This window comes from Quercus robur, chromosome 7 (assembly GCF_932294415.1).
Source record: "Quercus robur chromosome 7, dhQueRobu3.1, whole genome shotgun sequence".
NCBI lineage: Eukaryota > Viridiplantae > Streptophyta > Magnoliopsida > Fagales > Fagaceae > Quercus > Quercus robur.
In genome coordinates this window covers 13,393,196-13,410,838 of record NC_065540.1, presented here as the reverse complement: position 1 = coordinate 13,410,838, position 17,643 = coordinate 13,393,196, and the positions used below count along the sequence as shown (strand labels likewise).

At 32.7% G+C, this 17,643-nt stretch overlaps 1 pseudogene; it reads right to left on the bottom strand.

The window, feature by feature from the left end:
• Window positions 1-10,811: 10,811 nt before the first annotated feature.
• Window positions 10,812-12,979, bottom strand: LOC126691036 (probable LRR receptor-like serine/threonine-protein kinase At3g47570; annotated as a pseudogene).
• Window positions 12,980-17,643: the final 4,664 nt, after the last annotated feature.

Here is a 17,643-nt window from a genome sequence, read left to right as displayed (position 1 = left end):
TACTAGGTGATTTTAAGGTCACCACTCTCGAGAATTCACTATTATCACAACAAGTGATTATAAGTAAAGGAATCCCAGTACCTTATACCAACCTATAGTTGAACCCTTATCCCAATACCCAATTGGACTTGTTCTATAGTGAAAATATCTCCTTTCAATGCACGGCTCCCAGTACGTGACTAACAAATTCGATGCGCGAATCCCAATACGCGGCTTACACATCAACTTGAAAAGGATTTTGGTTGCAAAGTTCTTCAGTTCATCAACACAATGAAGATCACAAAGCTCTTTGGTTACAAAACCCTACGGTATACAATCACAGCAACTTCTTGAAGAGAAAGATGAACTAAGACACATGTCTTCGATTCATAATATGCTTGTGAAAAACCTTTGCATCAAGTTGCACTCACTTGCATCAGCTGTGACGGCCCTTAAAACAATCCTTACATATGTTTAGGGTTGTGAGAAAAGAAAGCCCAAACATTTAGACACATATTAGATGAAAATCAGAACTGAAAATCTGATTTTCTTAAATCTCGATAGATACCCTATCTATCGAGCAGCTGTCGAGCATTGGGCTTAAACAACCTTTTAAACCTCGATAGATACTAGCTGTCGAGTTTTAAAATCCAACACTTTTTCACTTGATTCTTGGACAAACTTGCATGGCTTTAACACTTGAACTTGAAACCTTATTTCTTGAAGTATTAAACACATTCTAGATCTACCCAATTACAAGTAAAGTGCATTTTGTCAAAGGATTAGTCAATTCTATATTAACATATGTTCCTAACATGATTCACATATGTCCTAACACACAGTAGCTCAAATTAGTTGGAAGTTTACCACTAAAGGAATTCCAAGTCAAATTGAGATGCTATAGGTGCTATAGACGTCCCAATTCTTGTGGAATTTCACCATAGAAACGGTTGTTCCGTAAGTTGATTCCTCTGAGGTTAGGGAAGATTTCCCATAGAGGGTGGTGTGGGGCCAGCCAGTTTCTTAGCTTCTAGGTCCAAAACCATGACTCGTTTACTGGAGGGGCTACATGTAACACCTAACCAGTTGCAAAAATGTATGGATTCATTCCATGAGCTCATGAGTTGAAGTGGGTCTTGACTTATCCGACTCTTGAAGTCAAGTAAAGCCAGTTGATCAGTCTCATTTGCAAAAGTTGGAATTGTTGTAGATTTTAGACATGAGCTCATACACATTAGAAGAATCCCATGAAAGAATATTAATAAAATCCACTTGTAACTCAGACAAGAAAGCATCATTCTGTTGGAGTAGCAAGTTTGAAGGGAAGGATAGTATCTGAATCCTGATACTAGAGTTTGCTTTCTGTGGAATACAAGAGTTAATAGAAACTATGTTAGTAGGATACCTTTCTGTGGAAATGCAAAAACTTTAGCCCCCACCTATAGATAGGGAAATAATAGCATGGATTTTCTTTTGCTAAAAGTTAAAATTTAGAGGTCAAAACAGTCTTGTATTGTGACTTTGAGTAGTTAATTGGAAATTTTTATGGTAGGAATTGAAAGTAAGATTCAGATGTTGCTATCCAGCAAGTTATGATGCTACTGTACTAACTCTTGGTAGATAATTCAAACGAACATTTTTTATTGACTATAGGATGGTCTCAAGATATGCGTGCATGGGATTAGATTTAGTTATTTTTTATTGGTACTTAAAAGATTGATTAAAGGTCAGCAAAAGACCTAATTCTCACTGTTTAAAATGGCACACAATAATAAGTATGTAAGCATAGGATAATCCTAGGATATATTGTGGAAATTCTGAATTATTAAAAATAATTATTTCTCTTGAAGAATAGATCATTATTTCCATTATTTTGTAAATTATTCATAATTAGGTTTAAAGATAACCAAAAATTGGATTAAAATGGAGAAAACATAAAAATCATTAAAAAAAAAAAATATTTATTTTTTATTATTTTTTATGATGTTTCAATCTATGGTGTCCATTTTTGATAATAAGAGACTTTATCATCAGATCAAGACACTAATCGATTTTTGATGTATGCAGGAATTGAACCTAAGATCTCTTATTTAGCCATAAGAGACTTTATAAGTGTTTGTGACTTTCCCATATGACGAGCTTCTATTTGTTGGTGACCAAGGGTACTTGATTTGTAATCTTAGACGTTGTAATTCAACTGGCACCCTCTAGTGTTTCCAACAACTGACAATTTTTGTGTTTCTAATAGAAATGTCCAATGTTCAAATCCCTCATCTCCTAACCGAATTATTAAAAAAATATTGGAATTTCCGTTAAAAATTTAATGAGATTTAATTATGAGTTACGAATTTTAATTTGATATTAAGTTTGATTTAAGCTAGTCAATGTGCCACACAATGTGCATCTATGCTATTAGTACATTTTGAAAATTTTGAATCATTGACAATGGAGATTACTTAGATTCAGAACTTAGCACTTAGTTTCTCAGTAGCTAGTCATTGTTTTTCTTTGTTTTCCATCGTTATTTGCATATTCTATAAAAAAAATTTTAAAAAAAATCTTTTTTAAAAATTCCTCTTAAGTGAAAAGTTTTCAAACAAATTTGGCTTACTTCCAGTACTTTTTTAACAAGACATTTCCTATTATTTTAAATATACAATGGCAAGTGGTAGTGGGTTTTGAGTCCAAATCTTCTATCCCACTCTTCTTACTTCATTATATACTCTACAAATAAAAATATGCCACATGTTTATCGATTTTATCAAATGCTAAATTTATGCCTTCTATTATTTCAATTACCTAAATATGATGGGTTATTTATTTATTTACTTGAGGAAATTAAAATAATAGAAAGCATAAATTTAGCATTTAATTAAATAGATGGACATGTGGTATGTTTTTATTTGTAGAGTATATAGTGGAGCAAGAAAAGTGAGACAAAAAATTTGGACTCATTAAAATAAAAGGAGATTTCAATTAAAAAAGTACTGGAGGTAAGTCAAACCCTTTTCAAACCCACACCCTAATCCATGAAGTTAGATTATACATCGAACCATAATTTCATCTCTTGTCATCACTTCGATTTACTTGCATTCAACACTTAAAGAGGCCAAAGTTAATAAAATTGATTTCTACTCAAACATCTTGTTTTGGGACTTCTAGTGTTTTGTGAGGAGCAGGGGCAGCCTAACCTAATTTGGGGCCTAAGGCGAAATATATATGTGGGGCCTTTTTTATATAAATATTATTAATTAAATAAAATTATTTAATATAAATCAAATTGAGGTTAATTTGATGTATGAAATACATAATTTAATAAATAATACTAACTAAAACTAAGGTTTATTTCATATAGAGAATTGAATATCATAGTTGAAAAATTAATTTAACAAAAAGAAATTTTTTTTTAAAAGAAAATTAATTTATCTTGGATATATAACGATACATATATAGTTAATTACATTTATAACCTATGATATTAATTGATGTGTGGTTTTGTAGTAGATTAGTTTACAAATATTAAAGTTTCAAACTATTAGGGAGGATTAATCATCATTGATGATCTAACACATTTGCAAATTTTTTTTAAAGCCTTATTAGAAATAAAAAATGAAAATGTTAAAGGTACTACAAAATGTTCACATTAATGTAATGTGACAATAATAGTGAAGGTTGAGCTTCAATAATGTAATTGATGAATATTTAAAATACTTTTTTGTGATTGGTAACATGTCAGTTTGTAAATCTATAATAAAATTTGTGATATTCCTAACATCACTAATAATAAAAAGTGCACAACAATTTGAAAAAATTCATATTTTTTAATAAAATTTTGGGCATTTTACAATGAAATGGGAGTCTTTTTTTGTAAAGGGTAAATATTTATTTGTGGTGGGGGCCTTAGGCCTAGGCCTTGGGCCACCCTAGCGAGGAGTATTATGTTATATTTATGTGAAAATCATTGCCGATATATATATGAAATAAATTGGCAAGTTGGTCTATATATCTCTCTGAGTATCTATATTCGAACTATTAAGTTCGAATACTATGTGATAGTGGATCCTCCAAAATCAAGTTCGATAATAAAGACCCAAAGGATTGGTAACTCTTGGGGAGTCTAGAGGCTGTGAAACATTGAGCAATTAAATCGGAAGATATGTATCTAGTATCAAATGAAATGCAGTAATATTTTAGAGAGTAGCACTATTAAGTGTGAAACTTTTAATACTGCCTACAAACATTTCAAGTATAGGAAGATATGTATTATAAAGCGAAGGAGGGATCATACGTACCGTATAGACACTTAGACAGTATTGGCATAGACTAGTTGAAGAAGTTACAAATCCCAACACTAATGATGGCCATGTTTGCTAAGTATGACTAGGAGAGCTTCCTTGTGAATTGTCGAGGAGATCAGTTAAACAAACTTACAATTTATAAAGAAGAAAGAGGATAGTATCAAAGCTGGTATAGTTCCCGCAAGGTTGTCTCCACCAACTGAGTTGGTGCGGAATTTAAAGTCAAATTAGAATTGATAGAAAGTAATTATTTGAAGTAAAATTTCTAGATGCTGTGAGTGCGGTAAGCCGTAGTTGTGTAAGTGAATAATTATCACCAGGAAAAATGTTTTATTTATTTATTTATTTTTGAAAATTATAAAAGTGATTAGTTCACAGATTTATTTACAGCGACCTATTGCGTTAAGGCAACAAAGGTTGGTATACTGGGGATTGAAATTTGGTGCAATTAACCTCCTGTCTCTCACAACAATTTTTTTACTATTCTTACTTTTTAACTTTTTTTTTTTTTTTTTAATTAGATGGTTAAGATTTAAAATTGTTTTTTGCAATTTTAAATCTTAGCCATCCGTTGCACAAAAAAAAAAAAAAAAAAAAAAAATCTTAGCCATCCGTATCAATTGCATCAGTTGCAATACCCACTTGATCTAAATCCATGATTCCATATACTGTTGGTCCCAAGTCCAGAAAAAGAAAAAAAAAGAAAGAAGGAATGCTATAAATTAATGGATGATAAAAATTTAGTCACGTTATTATAAAAGAATTATCTAGAAATACAAGTTGGGGTGATGTAGACACTTCATTTATGATTTCATAACCATGAAATTAAAATCTCATTCTTGAACAAAATTGTACCCGAGGACTAAATTAAGAACATTACAGTTTTTTTGAGAGAGAGAGAGAGAAAAAAAAAAGGAACATTTACAATTTAGAGAAAAGAAAAGTGTGCTATCAAAGCTGGGATAGTTCCTATAACTTCAAGACCCAAGTACACGGTACACCAACTACGTTGGATTGGAATTGAAATCAAATTAGAATTGTTAATTTGTTAGAAAGAAATTGGAAGTCAAATTCAGGTGCTTCAAAAGTGCGTTAGGCGACAACCCATTTCTTGAGGAATGATTTCTTTAAGAGAAGTGGGTTTGGTTTGGTTTGGTGGTTTTTTTAGTTATTTTATTTATTTATGATTTATTTACTTATTTTTAAATCGTGAAGGATGCTAGTTCACAGGTTAATTACAACAGCCTATTGTTAGCTTACGTAAATCTAGTCACTTCACTATAAATGAATCTTTTTTTAATACAAGTTGGGGTTTTATAGTCTTGTAGACACTCCATTTCGTGATCATGAAATTTCCCATTTATGAACAAAATTGTATTTAATGACAAATTTGTCATTTATCATGTATAGAAAATTCCATAGTTAACATAGGACTAAAATTCATAACATAATAGTTCATCATGCAATTTGAAGGTACGATGGTTTTTTCTGAGTGAAAATCAAGGTTTTTTATTTTTATTTTTTTTATGGAGAAACTCAAGGTTTTGGTAGAGAATTCAAACCAATATTTTTTATTGACTATAGGATAGTCTCAAGATATGCGTACATTAGATTTAGGATTCATTTGAAAACTGCTTATTTTACTATTAAAAAAAATGATTGGGTAAAAAGAGTAAAAAGATTAAAAAGTTAAAAAGTGAGAATTTTTTTACTCAACCAACTCTTTTACATCTCATATGGGATGGTAATTGCAAGTATCAGATCTGAATCCTAGTTTTTTTATATCTGCAAGTACCGGATCTGAGTCCGAGCGGCCCAAATTGCCTCAACTGACCATACCAACGTCACAAAAGCGGAACAAAATCGGCCAGGCGAAACCAAAAGTTAATTATTATATTATTTATAAACACAGTTTGTATTTTAGTGATTAATTAGCTATATTACGTGGAAAAGCAAATTGAGAAAAAAAAAAAAAAATTCAAGAATAGAAAATGACATAGGAATAGCCAAATAGGTTCCATGAAATAGTGTATTACAAACCAAAGGAGGGATTGTACATCCCATAATCAAAACGACATAGAAATATGGTTTAAGCAAAAGTCATTGACCAATAATAGTAAGCCATTGATCTAAATTACCTTTGATATGGAAAATAAATACTAACATAAATGGTGTTAACTGTAAAGATCGCACAGTTGAATGTCACCACCCTATAATTTATGGCTAACACGAGCCTCGGAAATATTACTCCATCAAAGGGTCATTGCTACAAAACAGAAACATGAATTAATTAATTACGCAACAAGTGTATGACTAATAGAATTAAGGAAGAATGAAACAACTCTAATTATTTTCTTGCAATAACAAAATGAACAAACACCAATTATATTCCATTAGTGTTAATAGCAGCGATTGATATTCTTTTCTTTTTGCTTATACAAAAAGTCATACAGAATGTTGCTAAGATTTAGCTTATGGAGTTGCAGAAGTTTTGGGTTCAGATTGAAATTGAAAAGGCTTAGAATTATGATTTGTGGAAGAAAGTTTTGAGATTATTCTGTACTAGTTGCTAACCTGAATTTTGCATTAATGAGATATTACATATACACAATAATTATATAATATTTTTCCATGATCCAAAAGATTATAAATCCAAATAAATGTTATGAATTAGTGAATACAAAAGAGATCTATTAAAATCCATTTATAATACTGAATGGACCAAATTAGACCGAGATGGACCGAATAGACGAAAGTGGATCGAATGGGTGAAATTGGACTGAAGTGAACTGAATTGGCTGAATAAGACTGATGTGGACGGAGTAGGACCGAATTGGACCGCAATAGACCGAATTAGACTGAATAGAAACGAAGTTGACCGAATGGACCGAACTGTGCAGAATGGACTGAATTGGACCGAAATTGACCAAGGTGGACCGAAATGGGCAGAAAGGACCGAATGGGACTGAATTGGACGGAATAAAACCAAATTTACTGAATGGGACCGAAGTGGACCGAATTGGATAGAGTTGGACTGCATAGGTAGAATGGACCAAGTGAGACTGAATTGGACCGCGATGGATCGAATTGGACTGAATGGAAACGAAGTGGACCGAATGGACTGAACTGGGCAGAATGGACCGAATTGGACCAAAGTTTACCAAAGTGGACCGAAATGGGTAGAAAGGACCGATTGAGACTGAATTGGACCGAATAAAACCAAATGGACTGAATTGGACCGAATGGGACCGAAGTGTACCGAATTGGATAAAGAAGGATAGAATAGGCAGAATGGACCAAATGAGACCGAATTGGACAGACTGGGACCGCTGTGGACCAAAGTAGACTGAATGGTAAGGAAGTGGACGGAATGGTCCGAACTGTGCAAAATGGACCGAATTAGACCGAAGTTGGCCAAGGTTGATCGAAATGGGCAGAAAGGACCGATTAAGACTGAATTGGACCAAAATAAAACCAAATGAACCGAATTGGACTGAATAGGACTAAGGTGGACCGAATTGGATAGAGATGAATTGAATGGGCAGAATGGACCGAATTGCACCTAATTGGACTGAAGTGGACCGAATTGGACCTAGGTGGACTGAAATGTGTAGAATGGACTGAATGAGACGGAATTAGAGCAAGGTGGACTAAATGGTACGAATTGGACTGAGTGGGACTAAAGTCTATAGAATTGGACCAAGGTAGACTGAAATGGATAGAATAGACTGAATTGGACCGAAATGCGTAGAATGGACAAAAGTAGAATGAATTGGACTGAATGGGACCAAATTGGACCAAGGTGGACCTAAATGGATAGGATAGACCGAATTGGACCGAAATGGGTAGAATGGACTGAAGTAGAACAAATTATACTAAATGGGACCAAAGTGGACAAAATTGGACCAAGGTGGACCGAATGGATAGAATAGACTAAATTGGACTGAAATTGGTAGAACAGGCCGAGGTGGAATGAATTGGACGGAATGGGACTAAAGTGAACAGAATTGGACGAAGGTGGATTGAAATGGATAGAATAGATCGAATTGGACCGAAATGGGTAGAATGGACCGAATGCAACCGAACTAGACTGAGGTGGACCAAAATGGACCAAATAGGACTGTAATGGAACGAATGGAGCCAAAGTGGACTGAAGTGCTACACTAATGACTGAAGTGGCTCAACAAGAGTGTAGCAATAATAGATGCTACACTCTAGCTTTTAAATATTACTAGTCAAAGACCTACACGATCTGTGAAAATAAATAATTATTTTAAGAAGTGGTATAATGTATAATATATTCACAGTTTATTTTGAAGAGTGGTATAACATTCACAGTTTATTACTCCCTCTTAGTCTGGACAAGTCTCGTTATTGGGTGCAAGTATTAGTGGAATGCTTCTATAGATTATGTCATTTAATTGCTAAGTTTAGTCCAACCAGTTGCAGAGAGAGCTCTAATTTATGGACATAAATCTTCTTTGAAAAAAAATTCAGCTTTTTTCTAGAAACAAAAATCTTAAAATTTGTATACAACCTTTTACTTCGTGCAAACTTTCACTGAACATAACAAATAGAATCTGTTGAGTTTCATGATTATCACATTTATCTTAAAATGCTTGGGGACAATATACTGATGCAAGTTTTTCCTTTTTAATTCCATTTTGCATGAGTTTATTTAGTTTATATTTGAACTAGTACAATTTGATTATGATAATTCCAAACGTAAGGGATTTAAAGGTTTTAACGAAGAATAGGAGCCCATTTTGTCAGCCCAGTCCTTGTTTATTACACGATTAAGTAGCAGCCCATTACTTCTAGTCTTCTACTCTTCGTTATTGAACTCTTTTTTTTTTCTTTTTCTTTTTATGTGGTGAAATTCGTTATTGAATTCATGTGTAGGAAAACCCAGCCCAATACAAGAAAAACCCAACCGTACACAACTAAAAAAAAATCAAATCAAATCAAATTTTAGCTGACCAAGATACCTGGGCCGACCTCACAAAGGCAATAAAAGCCCACCAGTGGTGCGATTGGTGTATTGACCAAACCAATCTATATGCAGTTCGTTGCAAAAAGGGTGGGTTTCACGCAACCCTCTATGCTCTACTTTCTGCCACGGCCCATGCTAATGATAAAGCATCCATTTGACTTTCTGGCAAATAATTGAACTTGTTGCAAAAGTTTACACCTCTTTCAATCACACTTTATTTGAAACTTAGAGTACGTATAAAACCAACTATTACATACATTTTTGGGTCAAGGAACTACAGGTTTTGAGTAATACTAATACTAGATAAGTCCATCACGTAAATTTTAGTAATCAAGACCCAAAGGATTGAGAAGTCTATGCGAGTACAAAGTACAAAGGGTGTGAGGGATTGAGGAATTAAACCAAAAGATAGTTAATAATTTGTAATGGATTGCTCTATGAAATCGGTAATATTTTAGTGATTAATTATAATTATTAGGGGGAAACCAAATTTAAACCCAAAAAGAAGAAGAAGAAGAAGAAGAAAATGACAGAGGAATAGGTGCAATAAAACTATTCATACCTGCCCACAAACGTTTCTAAATTAAGAAGATTAAGGCCCAGGTCTAGTGTATGGAACGCAAATTACAAATCAAAGGAGGGATCATACAATCCATGATAAAATTAAGAATATAGTAATATGGTTTAAGAAATGCCATTGACAAATAACAGGGAGCCATTGATCTAAATTACCTTTGACATGGAAATCAATGACGATGGATGAGGCAGTATATGTGTACACTCTAAAGAACATAGTAAAATGTCAAGCATATAATTTATAGCCATCACGAGCTTAAGAAATACTCAATCAAGGGCGTTCATTACTTAGATTCCATCCAATCCGGTCATACTGCAAAACTAACAATCACAATTCACATGGATTAATTAATAACGCAACAGCTGCGTCACTGATAGAAATAGTGAATAATGAAAGAAGTATGAATTCTATGGCACATGTATTACAAACCAAAGGAGGAATCGTAAATCCTAATCCCATAATCAAAACAACATAGAAATATGGTTTAAACAAAAGTCATTGACCAATAACACTAAGCCATTCATCTAAATTACCATTGATAATTAGGAAAACAAACTCATAAATGTTTAAGGTAGCATATGCGTGTCAACTAGTTATGTCGGGCACGAACCTCGTAAGTATCTAGTAATGCTACAAAACAGACAATCACATGAATTAATTAATAACACAACAACCGTATGACTAATAGAATTTGGGAAGAATGAAGCAACTCTGATTAATTACTTTCTCGCAACAATGTGAACAAAAAACAAATTAATTTAAAAAATTTACTAAAATAGTTTATTAACAAATGCCCTAAGAGCATCCGTTAACCATATCCATTGTAAATTTATATTCTTTTCTTTTTGCTTCTACATTTTTTTCCTCAATTTTAAATTTATGTTATTATTATTACTATTTTCTTATAAGGAAGTAAACAATATGTATGTCCATTAATTTATTTTAAAAAAAAGACTTAACATACCTAGCTCATTCGTCTTCCTCTTCTTCTTCTGTTTGCCTTCTCAAGTTTAAGAAACTTGTCTCTAATTGCATTCATTTCATTGACAACAACATTTGTAGGAATCCGCTCATCTGGTGATGTTTTAGAACACAACAATCCAATTTGGAACACTGATATCAAGCATTCTTTTATTCTACTACTGACATTGACATAGGGATCTTCTTTGATTATTTGTCCTTCTTCTTTGTCATCACTAGCATTTTCTTCATCCTCCTCAAAGAACATTGATAGGTCAACTATATCCATGACATGTTCAGGTAAAGCCATTGCAGTGAACTTGTGAATGCTTAAACCATCTTTAAACATTTCATCAATTGGTCTTTTTCCAAGAAACATCTCCAGCAAGAGTATCCCATAGTTGTAAATGTCTCCTAGTGTTGAAACTTGACCACCCATCCCATACTCTACAATTCATCAATACATACACAATAACAAATAACAGTCATATGCGCTTGAAATTTTTAATCACTAAAGCATTATGCATTGTTGGCACATATAGCCCTCCATAAAATTTTGTGAATATGTGGGTTTTTTTTTTTCTTTTTTGTTTGGTGGTGTGTGTGATTTTTTAGGAAAAAAGAAAAAAAAAAAAAAAAAAAAAAAAAAAAAAAAAAAAAAAATTAAAAGTTTTTTCCCCTCCAACTGGCCAAAGCTATCAACAAATTTTCTTCACTTGAAAAGTGGTGTCAAACTTGTGCTTATGGTTACTTTTTGAAAGAATCCCTACCTTATTTTAATATCAATGCAAAATGATATAAAGAATTGAAGTGTGCTTCACCTAGTTGAAAACTTACCTGGAGTAATGTATCCAATGGAACCTTTGAGCCCAACTGAGAAGGTCTGAGATTTGGTGGGATTGTTTGATGCTTCAAAGAGGAAATTTACCAATCTGAAATCACCAACATGAGCTACCATATCTTCATCAAGAAGTATATTGCCTGGCTTTAGATCACAATGAACAATTGGGGTTTGCAATGGTGATGAAGTTATTCTAATGCATAAGCAACATCAACAGCTATGTTTAGTCTTTGGATAAATCTCAAACTCTTTCTTTGATGTTGCTCATCATTTTTAGAATGCAACCATTGATCTAGACTTCCATTGCACATGAACTCAAAAATAAGACTTTTGAAGTCATTTCCTTCATGATCAATGCTCAAGCAAGCAGAGATAATCTTGAGGAGATTGCGATGACGTATACTTCTCAAAACATTGCATTTGTTAATGAAGCTCTTGGAAGCTCCTTGTTGTTGAAGGTTTAATACTTTAACCGCAACAATTGCTCCATTTCTAGAAAGAACTCCTTTGTATATAGAGCCAAAGCTACCTGAACCAATCAAATTGTTCTTAGAAAAACCATTTGTTGATTGTAGGAGTTCTGCATAAGAGATACGTAATTGCTAATCTTCAAAGGAAGATGAAGTTAATGATTTCCCTCTTGAATTTTTCCCAACAAAGCATGAATGGAAAAAATACAATAGAACAAGTACAAAAATGATAATTATAGTGACAGGAATTACTATTTTGATTAAAAGAAGCCTCCTAGACAAAGGTGGATCTTTCTTTGAGCATGTAGGTAAATGTAATTCTTGAATACCACTACACAGCTTATTATTTCCAAAGATTGAAATCTCGCTTGCATTTGCAAAAATCCCTTCACTTGGCACTTCACCCTCCAAATCATTGTATGAAATATTGAGATACTTAAGTGACCTAAACTTGTTGAGAAATATAGGAATATGCCCAGAGAAGTTATTTCGCGAAAGATCTATTCCTTCTAAACCTCTTAACTTCTCCAAAGATTGAGGTATTGGTCCCTCGAATGAATTACCCTCCAAATACAAGTACTCCAAACTAAGACAAGTTTCAAGGGTGGTGGGAATTTTTCCAGATAATCTATTCTCTGAGAGATCTAACTTAGAAAGTTGTTTCAATTTGCCCACTTCAAACGGCAGTGCACCTATCAAAAAATGATGAGACAAAACCAAAGATATTGAAAGAGAAGAGAGACCAATAACTAGTTTTGGTATAGTGCCAATGAGATTGTTACGAGAACGGTTCAATATAAGCAAATCTTGGCAGTTTCCTAGGCTTGGGGGTATCGTTCCTTCAAATCTATTCACCCCCATAAAGAGTTTTGTCAATGTAGTTAAGTTACCCAAGGAGGAAGGGATTGGCCCAAAAAATTTGTTAGCATTCACATATAATCAATATATTACTAAAAGCTGAAGCGTAGAGTTTAATTCTGCTGCTCTCACGTTGCGCCACATCAGCTGCCACGTCATTTTCTTATTTTAAAAAAATATTCTTCCTTCAATTTTTAAATGGTTCTTCTAATTTACAGCCCTATAAATCTCATTCAATATATTACTAAAAGTTGAAGCGTAGAGTTTAATTCTGCTGCTCTCACGTTGCGCCACATCAGCTGCCACGTCATTTTCTTATTTTAAAAAAATATTCTTCCTTCAATTTTTAAATGGTTCTTCTAATTTACAGCCCTATAAATCTCATCAATATAAATCCCAACCCACTACTTCAATATAAATTTGTATGATTAATCCAACCCACCTTTTATATATTGATTTCCACTATGAAGCCTAACCCAAAGCCTTTTCAGTTCACCTTAAAGGAAAAAATAAAATAAAAATAATAATGAGGCTTAAAGGGAGGATAATATTACGTTCAGGGTTTTGAAGATATGTAACATTCATGCCGGTTTGAAAAAAAGAAAAAAAAAAAAAAAGGAAAGCTTAAAGGGAGGATTGGGTTTTAAATATGTAACGTAGAGGGGAGATTAAAGGGAGCAAAAAGGAAAACAAAAAAGGGAAGGAAATCAAAATTAAAAAAACGTACATTCTTGAAATAAAAAAAAGGTACATTCTTGAAGCAAGCCGGTTTGGAAGAAAAAAAAAAAGGAAAAACAAAAAAGGAAAGCTTAAAGGGAGGATTGGGTTTTAAATATGTAACATAAAGGGGAGATTAAAGGGAGCAAAAAGGAAAACAAAAAAGGGAAGGAAATCAAAATTAAAAAAACGTACATTCTTGAAATAAAAAAAACGTACATTCTTGAAGCAAGCCGGTTTGGAAGGAAAAAAAAAATAAAAGAAAAGGGAAGCGTTCAGGGTTTTGAAATATTGTGTTCAGGGTTTTCAAATATGTAACGTAAAGGGAAGCTTAAAGGGAAAAAGAAAAAGAAAAAAAAAACGTTGAAGTCTTCAGGTATTGCTTGAGAAGACAGAGAGTTTGAAAGCTACCCACCTTCTTGCTCTATTGTTTCTCAGTAACGGTTGCCTATCTGATTTCCTTCCTCCCTTTATTCCTTTCCACGTGGTTTATAAATGCTGACAAAACCTCCCTGCTTTGGTTGAGGTATCTCTACATCTCAATTCTTTTTTTGGGTGCAAAACTTTTATTCTCTGTTTCTTTTTTTTTTTTTTTGGATGCAAAACTTTTATGCTCTATTTATATTGATATGAGATGCTTTTATTTTATTCTATTTCATTTTTTATTTGTTTTTGTGTTTATATTATTTGAGCATCCTTGGCATGCCATTGATGTGTTTGTGAGATTGCTTGAATGTCATTTCAATAGTGCTATAATTTTACTGCCCAAAAAAGTATTTTATTTTACCTTGGTTTATTTGGAAACAGAGAGGCTTATCAACAGTTCATCTGTGGCGGCTGGGAATGGTGTCAGTGTCACACCTATTGGACATGTGGTGCTTTGTTTTGCGAATGAAGTCAAAATTACTACTCCACCGAGTTATTCTTCTATAGAACGTACAAGGTCTACCTACTACTACAAACTTTTCTTAACAGACGACCCTGCTGAGTGCTGAGGAAGAATCTAGCAGATTTCACTCCATGGCAGCAAAAGTAAATAAACATATTACAACACTAAAATGTTATTATTGTTATATATTTTGAATTAGTATCTTATTGAATTACAATTTTTTTATATTTTTAAGGTCCATGTCATAATTTATATTATATTTTTCCTTCAATTTTTAAATGGTTCTTATTGATATTTTTCACTGCACTTTCCATTGAAGAGGTATCGTGATCATCTCTATTAGCTGTATTCTTGGGAACCCACCAAACTCTTATGCTTTTGTCAAGGCTTCCACTATAGAGCAAGAACCCACCACCAATATTACTTGATGATTCTTGCAAGCATTTGACTGGACCTTCATGGCCACTTAATGTTATGATTGTTATATATTTTGAATCAGTATCTTATTGAATTACAAATTTTTTTTTTTTTTTTTTTTACATTTTTAAGGTCCATGTCAAATTTTGTTCAGATTTTTTTTTAGGTTCAAGGCCACCGTCAACTTTAATGGTGAGGAGTTGTTAGATGCCGAGCTGTTGATATCTACAAGGTTTGTATATCAAGTTGAGGCAGGTTGTGTATGTTTACTGTTTTAATTTTCATGCTGATTATCATGACATGTATTGGTTTGGGGAAAAAATATAGTTGCACTTTTAATGGTTTTCAGCTCACTATGAATATAATTTAGTATAAATGTGTCCACATCTTTATTTGATTAATCTTTAGTTGCATAAGAAAGTTAAGCTTAAAGTATGTAATATGGATATGTTTTACACATTTTGATGAATCGTTTTCCGTAAATGTCAAACATTGTAAGAAACAAAAAAAAAAAAAAAAAAATTGTTGTAGGAAAACCAAAGGCTGCCAACTCCATCAACAATCAAAGAATAGAAGTAGCAGAAAGTTTAACTAATAATTCTCCACTTGCTTCCCTCATAACTGTTGAAGCTCTAAAATGCCAATCCAAATGCTTCACAAATAATTAAATAACTTATCTTTCCTATTTTTTTCCGTGAAGGAAACATATATTTTATTGCAATTGCATCAAGGATAAATTGTTGTTGGACAAAGCTTCATCCATCCACACTATCAAATTCGTCCCAAATTAGGCATGCCTAGCCACTGTAGATTTTCCATGTTAACTTCTCTTTTTACAACAAAAACTTCAAAGTGCTCAAAGTTGTTCAGTAATGGTCTTACCTCCTCAATGATGTTTCTAACCATGTTGATCAATATCCATATGGATATGTAGCTGAATCACCTTCTAAAATATAAGCATTTTTCTATTCTTCATGAGCAAAATTCCAGCAACACAAACAGCCACCAGCTCAACTTCTAGAGGATCTACGAATTGTCTATTTTTTTTTAATGCATAGCACTGTCATTGGAAGAAACACTGAATTTTAGATAATGGCACACATTATTGTTAAAGTTTTAAATTTTATATCCAAATTTGCTGCTAAAATATGATTAAAGTTTTGGTCATTAATTTCCTTTGAAGCACTATTTGTGCATGAATTTTTCAAAGAAGAACAGGGGGTTGGTTATTTGAGTGAGAGTGCAATTATTTATGTAAATTGCAAATATGACTGCATTTTTTTTTCAGAAATTTATTGTTGAAAACTTTCACAATGTGACACCTTTGATGGTTGAACTAATTGTTACTTCCTGCCGACAATCTTTTAAAACAATTGAGTGAAAAAGATTGTTTTGACTTCGATGAGATAATGTAGAAGAGAATAAAATATATAAAACAAATTCCTATTTTGTAGAAAGTTTTTCTTCCTTCACCCATTGGTACACATAATGCATCCAGCCAAAAAAAAAAAAAAGTACACATGATGTAGCTATAGGGTCCCCAAAAGAGAGAGAGAGAGAGAGAGAGACATTGTATAAAATTTCACTGACGGCTAATTTTTGGTCACTCACACGCACACCTTTTTGAGTCTCAAGTATCAACCCTCCAGTCCATGTCTACACCTACTTTTCTTTTCACACCCAGCATTTTATTTTATTTTTTAAAGTCTTCCGTTTGTATTTTTTTTCCCTTTTATATATATATATATATATTGTAATACTGACACAACAAATTTGACAATATTTTCACAATTATTAAGGTTTCAATTTTTTATAAGTCAAAATAAAATAATAAAATATGAAACTGTGTAATTTGATATGGAGTGTAATTTGTGTTTCATACATTTATTGGATAATTGAGAAATTCTGACATTGATATCCTAATGTACAATCAAAGGGTAAAAGGCAAAGAATTGTTTACATCTTCAAATATGTTAAATATTTTTACAAATTTAGTAGACTATTGGTGATGGGATTGGTATTGAACTTGGACTTGGTCTTAATGTTTTGGTATTTAACTTTTGAAGACAATTTCAGGTTATGCAAATAGGATAGGTTTATATGGTAGAAAGAAGATGAATTGAATCACAATAGTCTTTGAGATTATGCATTTGAAAGTTTATGGGATATTGAGAAGAAGGTTTGATTTTTTAATGATTTATACCAAACAACAGTAGTAGTTGCCACTACTGCATAAGATTGGTTTAAAAAACTAAGGGGGCCATTGGAAGTTGTTATGGTTTTTAGTGCATAAAATTGTACATTCATGTTGCTAAACTCATCTAAATAGAGATTGTAGTAATGCATGTCAATGGCTACATGATTGAAGTTTCTAGCAAACCTAGGTTTGGTAGATCCAAATTTTGCTACTAAAGTTGGGATTTTTTTTTTTTTTTCATTTCGAAAGGTTGGGGAGGGGGGCATTCATGTTGAGATGAATTTTCTTTGATATTTAGGTAGCTTGGATCTTAGTTGGATAATATTATTGTTTCAAGTATATTACAAAGTGCTGTATAATAATGTGACAATCATGTAGTGCAAAATTAGGCAATATTATACCATCTGGAAAAAATTTCCCAAGACAACCCTGTAATTCCTTTTTTTT